Genomic DNA, 10523 nt, shown 5'->3' with positions numbered 1-10523 from the left:
GGAGGGAGGGGTGGGGGGGGGAGGGAATCCGGCGATGCTATTGGCTGCCCGGCGTCACGTGGGCCCGGCGGCCGTTCAGGGGAGTGGGGGGGGAGGATGGCGCCGCCGGGCGCGGCGCGGTGGCTGATGGGAGTTGTAGGCGGGGAGCCCTCCTCTCCTCCGCCTCCTCCGCTGCTGCCGCCGCCGCGTGGGGAGAGGCGGCCCCCGGGGGCTGAGGGGGGGAGGGATTTGGGAGCCCCCGGTGAGGCGCTCGCTGTCCCAAATCGCTGAGGGAAGGGCAGCACGGTGCTCTGCATCGCCTGCCGCTCTTGTTCCGTGTGCCCCGGTTGTTCTGCGTGTTGTTTTGTGCTGCTTGTCGCTGCCCCACATGGATGCGCGGCAGCGTGGTGGGGCTCGCTGCTCCAGTCACTGTGGTTGGAAGAGACCTCCGGGATCAGCTCCAACCGTCCCCCACCACCAATAATATCACCTACCACCAATAATGTCACCCACCACCAAAAATATCACCCACCACCAATAATATCACCCACCACCAATGTCACCATGTCCCCAAGCACCACATCCAACCTCTCCTTCAACACCCCCAGGGACAGTGACTCCACCGCCTCCCCAGACAACCCGTCCCAACGCCTGAGCGATCCTTCTGAGGAGAAATGTCTCCTCATTGCCAACCCAAACCTCCCCCAGCACAACTTGAGGCCATTCCCTCTGGTCCTATCACTATTTATCTGTGAGAGGAGGCCGAGGTGTGCTGGAGGAGGGCAGGGAGGAGTGCTGTCCACCCAAAGAAGGAGCCAGCTTTGACAATGAAGGGTGCTGGATGCTTAAAAGTTAGGAATAAACTGGCAAGCCCCGGACACCCAGCCCAATCCCCTAGATCAGGGACTTGGTCAAAGCGTGCTGCAGGTCCCTCCAGCCCGTGTGTCACGGCAGCAGAAGCCAGCAATGTCCGTCCATTTCATCCCAGCACAGAAATGAAACCCAGGGTGTGCCGGCGGGGAAGGCACGGGCACACACCACTACCAGCTGAGCACTTTGCTGGCAGATGAAGCACAGAAAATCACGGCTGGCAGACACGTGTCTCTGTCTGGCACAAAACAGGCTCTCCGCAGTTAATTCAGAGTGCCAGGAATCGTGCCTAGCTCCACAGACGTGCCTGCGTGGGGGCAAGGGCTGCCAGGGCACTGCATCCCTTAAGGACAGCTCCCGTCGGCTCCCGCCCTCCTGGGGACATTGGTCTTTGTATCCCTAAGCCCCTCAGGCAGTTTAAAGCTCTGCGAGGCACACTGGGGCATGCTGTCCTCCAGCCAAATGTCTATCGCTTGGTGGGCCACCGAGCATTTTGGGTTTTAGCTGAGGTCGTGCTTGCACATAGCGGCCTTACAGATGTGTCGTCTTCCCCTGGTGTCTGAAACTAGAGGCAGGCTGACATCCAGCGTTCGTGTGTCAGTGACAACCATAAAGCTAGTTTACTAAAGGGCTACGTTTTTGGGAGAACAATCGTGTTTGTTCCTATCCTCAGAAAATAATATCTCTAAATACAGAATCCTTGGAGATGGCATCCTCTTAAAGAGGGGAGAAGACATAGGTGAAAGCGACTCATTTAAAAACTGAAAGGTCTTGACATTTTGCTGATGTTTTGCTTTTTGTTCCACTATTTTAGCTGTCCCAGTCCCATTCCACTGCCAGTTTGAAGTGTATTTCTAACCACAACTACAGGGGTTGCAGCAGCTATATTTTCCCCACCCCTTGGCCCTTGATTAAATAAATTAGGAGTCTGGTGAAATTTATTCCAACCGCTGTGGAAGAAAAACATTGCTTTGCTGTGTGCAAATAGCAGGGTTCAGGTTCTCACAAAATAAGACCTACCACAGCTCAGATTTTTGATGGTTTCACAGGAGATCAAAAGATGTCAAGGTTCCACCCCTAATTTACCCCTAATTTACAAGGAGGGTCTAAAAATTAAATGGAATGATTTTTAGAAATAAGATCCTCACACAGTACAGTGAGGCCCATATTTTAGACGGCTGGTCATGATCAAAAATGACACCCAATCAGATGAACAGTAGAAACACAGCAGGAGGAGAGGGATAACGCTATGTTTGAGCTCTCACTTGGTTCCATGGTAAAAGTCTGTAGCAGTGCAAAATTCCTGCGAGCCTCCAGAAAGAGACATTTCATTTTCCTTTTGAAATGTTCCTGTCACGGAAAGTCTGGTATGGGATCTGCACGCGTCCATTCTGCTTTACCTGCTAGACTTTGTTAGTGAGTAGGGTGTTTTCAGGCTTTGAGACTGAGTTCATTCATGCACGTTCATGCAGCATCCCTTTTCTCGGGAACCTAGAAGTGGAGCTACAACTAGAGGAACGGAGGGTTTGTAGTTATTGTGGTTAGAACGCTTTCAGTTCCCCCTAGAAATCTACCTTTGAAAGCTTTCTTCCTTGAAATCACTTTCCAGAACTAGCACAGTATTGCTCCTCTCATGACAGAGTAAGACATTAGTGTTAAGAAAAGAGCAGGTTAAGGAAGGTGATAGAGGGACTGAGCTGCACTTTACTCATCACCAAGACTTAGAGACAGGTATTTAAGGAAGGTGTTGGGAATAGGTGAGAAAAAACAACTGTTTAGCTGTTGCTAAGTAATGTAAGGTTGGAAATAAATACTCCAGCTGCTGCAGCTAGGCTTGCATTCCCATGTCCAAGCAGGTGAGTTCCCTGTACATGCAGTGAGGCTATACAAGCCACTCTTTTCAACATGCAGGTTGACCTCGGGGAATTCAGTACATTTGTAAGGCAGAATTTTCCTCTGTGAAGTCATGTTGGTCCTACCAAGTCTATCATACTTATCCAGGTGTCCAGCCTGTCAGGCCCCCTATCTTCCATGCAACTCTTTTTAAAAGTTGACATTGTTATTTGCCACCCTGCTTACAATGGGTCTCATTATATTTTTCAAAGTGTAGTTACACACACCTGCTGGTAACTTCCCTCTGGTCCTAATGGTTTCGGTACTGTCCATTTCATCAGATTTATCCACTCTGTCTTCAAAATCCCTTCCATTTCCAGGAAGGTGAAACTACTGGTGAGTTTCTCACCAAGGTTTCCAGTTTCCTCCTGGTGAAAACTGACTCAAATAGTTTATAAACTTCTCTGCAACGGCATGTTTTCTTTGAGTACTCCTGTTAATACCATGGTTATCGATTCGTACAGCAGAATTCTGGAAGGCTTCCTGTTTCTAATGACCAAAGAAAGATTTATTAGTAACACTGATTCCTTTTGGAAGGAGCCAATCTTACTGCTTTCTTATATCTAATCTGCAGGAATCTATGTTTCCTTCATTTTTTTTTTTTATTTTTTTTTAATTTCTTGGAGTATTACTGAACATTTTAAAAAGATGTCTCCTTGTGTCTAACAACCTTCCTTATCCTGCTGTTTACCTATGCTGTCTCCCCTTTGTGCGTTCTCAACCCTTAATAATCCAAGCGTGTACAGACCTTTTGTTTCCAACATGTGTATTTCATATCTAGACATAACATTTGTACAATCTACATACAAGCAATGAGGTCTCCTGTACCTGTTGAACCTTCTTCCCTTGCTGAACAAGCCGCTTTTCCTTGGCATTTCACTATTAGTGAAACTGACCCAACGTTGGGTTAGTTAACTACAGAACAACTCAGTCATTTTTTGTACTCTTCTATCATCTCCCTCTTTAGGCCTGATGTTAACCTCTGCAGATACAATTTCATTTCTAATAATGAGTTTGTTAATTGGATTGATCGAAAGAGCTGCTTTTCCAAACCCAAGCTGTTTTTTACAGGGAGGTGGACTTCCTGTCACTCCAATATCTTGACACCAGACCAAAGAAACCTGCCTGGCTCTAACTCGCATGAGGGCAGTGGTACTTTGAGACTGTTTCTGGAAGAATGTTTCCAGAAGTTCAAGTAAATCCAAGTCCACAGAGACACTGTGCCAGCAGAAAAGTACCAGGAAGGGCTTAAAGTACTCAGGCAAATGCCTTGGCTTTAGAACTAAGGATTTTCTTTATGGGACTCCAGACAGAGGGTGTGTATGTGAATGTTTTAATAAAAAAATATCTATCACTGGCAAAATCAGTACAAAGTCCTGAAGAGGGGCCATGGTCTCCAAGTCAAGGTTAGTTTAGGGTATAGCATTTGATACCTAAGGAGTGGTTTAGGGCATCGTATTTTATTGCTGTTTCTTTATTACTAGGAGAAGCAATAAACTGTCTGCCCCTACATTTCTTTGTGGACCACTGAATAGTCATCATTTTTCACCAAAATGTTTTGGCACAGTAAGTTTTCTGCTGCATTCTTTCCACCATTGAATTCACGTTAGTGTTATGATTTGGTTTCATTTAATCAAGGGAGAGGAGAGGGCTCAATGAAGCAGTGTGTTATCTGCCACCTGGTGTCTCTAAATAAAAACACAACAAAAATATGTTGACGTTCTTAATCTTTTATAATACTGTTTTAAAAATAAATCCTGAACAGAAATTTCACAAGAAAATAACTCGGGCGTGTCTTCCTAGTGATAAAACAGAAATCTAGTACAAAAATAATTCTCCATATGATGTAGAATGTTAACTCACGGTGGCAAAAGAACATCATCTATTAAATTTGTACATTTAGAAGGTACGTCAGTACATTCAGAAGCATTACTTTCTTGCCTTGTGACATGCTCTTGATTTTATATGCTTTATAATGTTTGGTTCCTAGTAATTGTTTACAGACTGTTTAATGTGAATATGGTAATTAATGAGCCTTCCTATATATTTGCCTAATATGCTGCCAGATAGATCTGATATTCCATTTTACTTGTTTGGCAACCATGCACATGCTTTGACTGCCTCTGTTTTAATCCTGCCTTTAAGCCTCTTAACATAGATAAAGATAATCCATCCCAAATCCTCTTCTTTGCTGATCATTTTCTCTTCAGCTTCTTTTGTGTTTGTGTTTTCATCCTCAATGAACCAAGTGTACAGAACTATGTTTTAGAGCCTTAAGTATCATTTTACTGGAAAGAAATGTTAACGTGTGGTAACCACCACATTGTACTGATGTCATATTGCATGTGGCTGTGTTCATTTTTCTTATGAGAACGCAGCATTAACCACATAAAGCCCCCTAAAAGACAGGTAGGCATACTAACAGTTTTGAATAAGATGGATAAATATAGCACAACTGAGTTCAGAACATGGCCAAGCAAACAAGTAAGCACATGTTGTGATTTGGTACATATTTTTCTTTGATTCGTTGAGTTAAAGAGGTGCAATGCCTCTAAAGATGACATCAGAAGTTATCCAGCAATGTACAGCAATGAGAGGATTATGAATTACAGTAATCTTTTCTTTAAATTCATTGACATAGGAATCCTTAAAAACCTCAAAGTGGCATGGCTACCTTGCGCAGTGACATCGTCTTCAAGCTAAAAGGAAAATCAATATACAAGGCAAAGAGGTATCATAGTTACATCCACAAAATCATACCTTTTGACGTTGCTTTAGGAAACAAAAGAATGGTCTGAAGTAAAGAAGTGTTAAATGCCTCTGCTTCAGTAATCCTTGCGCACTTCAGAGCTCCATCAGTTTTCAGTGTGAATTTAAGCAGCCGTTAGGAACTTCTGTTGCATTCTGCAAAGCATGGCATCAAAGTCAGAGGCACGCAAGCCTAAGTTCTAATTAACTTTCACACCTGTACCTCACTGATTGGAGTGGAAATGTATCAGATCCCTCACATCACTAATCTCATCATTTTAGTGTGTTTTTGAAACCTAAAAATAGAAAAAAAATGTAATGTCTCATAAGCATTGTCCATGCTATGTAAAGTGGAAAGAAAATATTGTTAGTATTTTACTGCTGCTAAGTCTGTTTCCTTATGACCTTGACTTCAGTGACAAAAGCTGAAGTATGAAATCCACATTGCCATCAGTATAAGATTCCTGTTGAATTTTCTTACAGTACCATATTACAGAATAAAAGTCTTTCTCACCTCAAGAAACATCTGCGGATTCTTCCAACTATCATCAGCGGTGGACTTGTTCTCTTTAAAACCTTTATCTTGGTGCTTAAATAGGAATGTTTTTTTATAAAGTATCCTTTTATTAAAAAAGATGCAGCTTGTTTTCCTTTGTTCTTGTTATATGAGAAACAACAGGTTTAATATACATACACTGAAAGATGCTAAGATTACTGGATACCAGAAAAGTGGTCTTGAATTCAGAGAAAACCATTCTGAAATCACAGCAGAAATTATATGAACATCACTGTATGAACACTGCAGAAGGCAGCGTTTACTTATGCAAACATAATGAAACTGAAGGATGTGCAGGATCTTCCTTCCAACCACAACTAGAGAAGACGCTCTTGGAACTGCCTCTGAATACACCTGCTCCATTACGAATTGTGGTTGCAATGGGCCTTTCAGCAATTTAATTTGCATCTCCTCTAATGGAAGGAACAAGATTGATTCAGGAGCTTACAACGAATTGCAGCATCTTTTGGCCCACAGAATCAGGCAGGCTTTGAAATCCCACATCATTTTTATTTAAAAAGGAAAAATTGAGACATATCTCTTTAATGCAACTGTTAATTTACGAAGAATGTTTACAGTCTTTTTTTTTTTTTGTGGTCATCTTTCAAATATTTGTCTTTGTGTGCACTGGTGATGGTTTTGCTATTTCTCTTTCTTACATGCACATATGGATACACGGAGCTGTTGCATTTGGTATGGGAATCCCAGTAAGTGCCCGCGCCATCTGGCCAAGCCATAGTTCATATTTGCATGTGCTCTAGTGCCTGGGTGGTATTTTTTTTTCATTGTTTCAGCTATCACTAAACAAAGAGTCATTTAATTGGGTCTTCAATGAGCCTAAACAGAAGACTGCTGCTATACCCAAGAGCTTCAGTGGGAAAGCACAATTACCCACCCCCTACTACCACAACGTACAGAAGCAAAGTGACAAGGGGATCCATGAGCTAAGGCACTCTCTTAATTAAGTAATGTCAAATTCAGTGGCCATTTTCTTCCTAAACAGCAGCTGTCTCAGTTGCCAGCTGTGCCTGCTTTTTGACTGTGTGACCCATGAGACATTGCTGACCTCTCCTCCTGCCCTCGTTTGCTAACCTCACTCACCCAGCCCTGCATCACTTCGGAGGAGTTCGGAGGGCAGCAGGAGTACAGCGTGGACATAAATCGAGGATCACGAACGGGCTACACAATTTCCAACTCACACGCACCTCTTCTGTGTGTTTGTGCGTGACACCAGGGGACAGGCGGCTAGAAGGTGACGTGAAAAACCTGACAGAGAAAAAAGTACTGAAGGAAGGTCACAGCAAAGGTCAGTGGAATTGCCTGGTGAGAGTAAGAAAACCACCAGATAACGGGAGATGGCAGTGGATGGGCCTCCAGGAGGCGTGAATCAGTTCACTTATCAAAGCAGAAAATCAAGGCCAAACGGGGAAATCAAAAGCACTGAAACACCACAGACGCCATATAATTTTCATACGGGGAAAATAAGATAGGGCTGTTTAAAAAGCCCTAAAATCACAACGAAAAAAAAAATCTTAGGCCAAATCTTTCAGAACTTGCTATTCAAGGTTGATCCACAAACGTGGTTTGTGTTATCTCCAAACACTGAGGAGAACAAATAAGTAACTTCATTAGTTCCTCAATTAGGGAGCTCACTGTTCTAACTAAATACATTTTAAAAATTATTTTATTAGCTTATGCATCATTGGCTTCTCCAAGTAAGCAGTGAAACATTATGCTTTTATTTTGAGCTTTAGAAATGCAGCAAATAAATGAAACGAAGTAGCAGAAGGAACCCTGCCTACTAGCTAGAAAGGGGGGTCCTCTTTTATGTTCCTAACCTGCATCATTGTCAACCGCTACAAAATACATCCAGTAAGGGTACTGAGAGATATAATTTATTCCCACTTGTGAAGTTACACTCAGACATGAAATTAAATGCGATTTAAATACTCATAAAATGTAGTGAAGTATGCAAAATTACTAATGATGATCATAGTGAAATCTCATCAAGAAGCAAAGGATGGCATTTGAGCGGAGTGCACTGGACTAGATCAACCAGAGCGCTTCAGGTTTTTTATACCATGCCAGTGACTCACAGTACTTGTAAACCCTGCTCAGCCAGGTAAACGATGCCTACAGCTCCTCAGGGTTCTTTACACGGCACGAAGTGGCAACTCAGGTGTACAAAGGCATCTGTCCTATGTTGCTTGGTAGCTCGATTTGCTGGTTACTTGCCAAAGGAGCACTGATTTTTCATGGGCTGCACTCAATGCAATACCTGCTAGCACCATTTATCATGTAAGAGTGATTGTGCCCAATCAATAACATTCTGCTTTAAAAAGGCTAAGCCAAGATTTTAATAATGGTTTGGACTTGGAACGTGTGAATTCAGGTTGTGAATGAGTCCTTTAAAGATACTTCATGATGTTGGTTGCCTATCTTTGAAATCTGGACCTAAATGCTGGCACAACATGAGCTGCATAAATCAATACATGGCTATTTTTACCTGTTGAAGAAAATAAGAGTTGTAATCTTTGTATGTTAAAAGCTTCCTAGGAACACTTACTAATTCACTCTCATGCCATTCTCTTTCTACAAAAAAAATAGGCTGATACAAATATTATCGATGCTAGAGAAATGAAGGCAAGGATTGTCAGAAGAATTCACAAAGACGAGTGCCCACCTGTGATTAAAATTGAGTAATAGGATGGTATCAAATTCCTTTGGTAGTTTGACACTTTGTGTGACTTGCTAGCGCGAGTGTTTATCACACAACAAACCAGGATTAAATCCTGTCTTATCTGTCACTTGGTCTGGTAATCAGCTGGACTACTTAGTCCATTTTTACCTATTGACATAAGACAGCGAGGACATCTGTGTGAATACAGTTACTCTGATAAACTAATCGGATATATATATTTTTTTTGTTGTTCTGGATTTAGTACATGGAAATTTTCACTTAACCTCTATGCCTAGGCTTTTATTATTATTATTAAAAAACAGTTCCAGAACACCAAAGGGAACAGAGCACAGTATAATTGCAGAAAATCTTGAAATTCTAGTTTGAATTTTGATTTGCACTGTCTGGGAAGTTATCTGGATGCCAGGAAATGGGAATATTTTGTGTACCAAGATCAGGAAATAAATCAGTGCCGTTTCATTGAACTCAGTGAAGTTGAAGCAGGCTTCATTACACCACAAGAGCATCCGATCCTGCAGTTTTGACTGATATAACAGGCTGTGCCTGCCAGCTAGTGGGAAGACAATAGAGATTTGAACAAGGAGTGGGATCCCAGCACTAATGGCTGTATCTAGCAAACATGTGCTCTGAAGTCTTTTGCAGTGATTCTCCTACTCAACAGACATCTTGCTGTGTTCATTATAAAAAGCAACTTCCTCTTGACACACAAACCAGTAAAAAGCGTCTCGCATTGATGTTGGAGATATTTTAGTACATACAGAGAATAGTTTTGACATTGACATTCAGAGAACATAAACACGATTAGCTCTATAGGCACAGGTGGTATCTTTTTTGAGATCAACTCACGTAAATGGGAGAATGGATGGGACTAATACATAATAACATGTGTATTAGTCAAAGATTTTATGTGATATAAAGAGATCATTTATCTTTAATCTTTCTCTTTCCAGGAAGAAAACTGGCATTCTTCTGGTAATACCGCTGTGACTGCAGCCTATTTTTCTAATTTTAGTTACTGCCCTACTGACTAGCGAATGCGACAGCTTTGTCTCTCCGAATGAGGGCTACAAACACAAGGAATTATTATAGGCTACGGAGTCCGACAGACTAAAATCCCATGCCGTCATAAGAAATTTAATAAGGTGTGACCAAAGAATCAAATTGAAAATACAGCCTCACTGGTGCGAAACACAAGGGTTAAGGGCCAGGAGCCTCCTTTGGAAGAAGAGCTGGAAACATGCAGTTGACTCGAGTGCAGGTTTCAAGCGAAGTTATTAAAATGCCCAGCACACGCATCTTTGGATCCTGATGAGTAAGGAATGGCAACACCAGCACTTATCATAAATGACCTTTGTGAATTAATTGTGGGGATGTGGGCGCCTGGTTTCTGCTCTTACCTCTGCCACCGCTTTGCTGGGTGGTTTTGCCACTGGGTCGCCCGTCGCTGCGGTTCCACAAGCCCACCTGCAAGACACGGAGGGGCAGCACCTCCACACCCCGACACTTATTTTTCATTTTTTGTTAATTTGGGGGGCACCTGGCCGCCCGCACGGCGGGACCCCGGCGGGCTAACCTCCGCCACCTCAGGGCTGCCCGCTGCGGCCGCTCCCTCCCTGCGCCGCCATGAGGCGACCCGGGAGGAGAAGCGAGGGAAGAAAAGAAAGGAAAGGAAGGGAAAGGAAGGAAAGGGAAGGGAAAAGAAGGGAAAGAGGGCGGCACAGCGGCAGCTCCGCCTGCCCCGAGCCGGCAGCTCCTCCCTCAGCTCGCCGCGCCGCG

The 10523-nt window shown here is 43.2% G+C and overlaps 1 long non-coding RNA gene across 1 annotated transcript; it reads right to left on the bottom strand.

Moving 5' to 3' along the window:
- Positions 1-3301: 3301 nt before the first annotated feature.
- On the bottom strand, positions 3302-10386 carry LOC309877686. The gene is made up of 3 exons (XR_014317407.1): positions 10145-10386; positions 5503-5646; positions 3302-4430 (listed from the first exon to the last, which is right to left on the bottom strand). It is a non-coding gene; the product is annotated as an uncharacterized lncRNA (long non-coding RNA).
- Positions 10387-10523: the final 137 nt, after the last annotated feature.

The sequence above is a fragment of the Aythya marila genome (assembly GCF_965140915.1).
Source record: "Aythya marila genome assembly, chromosome: 4".
Taxonomy (NCBI): Eukaryota; Metazoa; Chordata; class Aves; order Anseriformes; family Anatidae; genus Aythya; species Aythya marila.
This window is presented reverse-complemented; position numbering and strand designations above follow the sequence as displayed.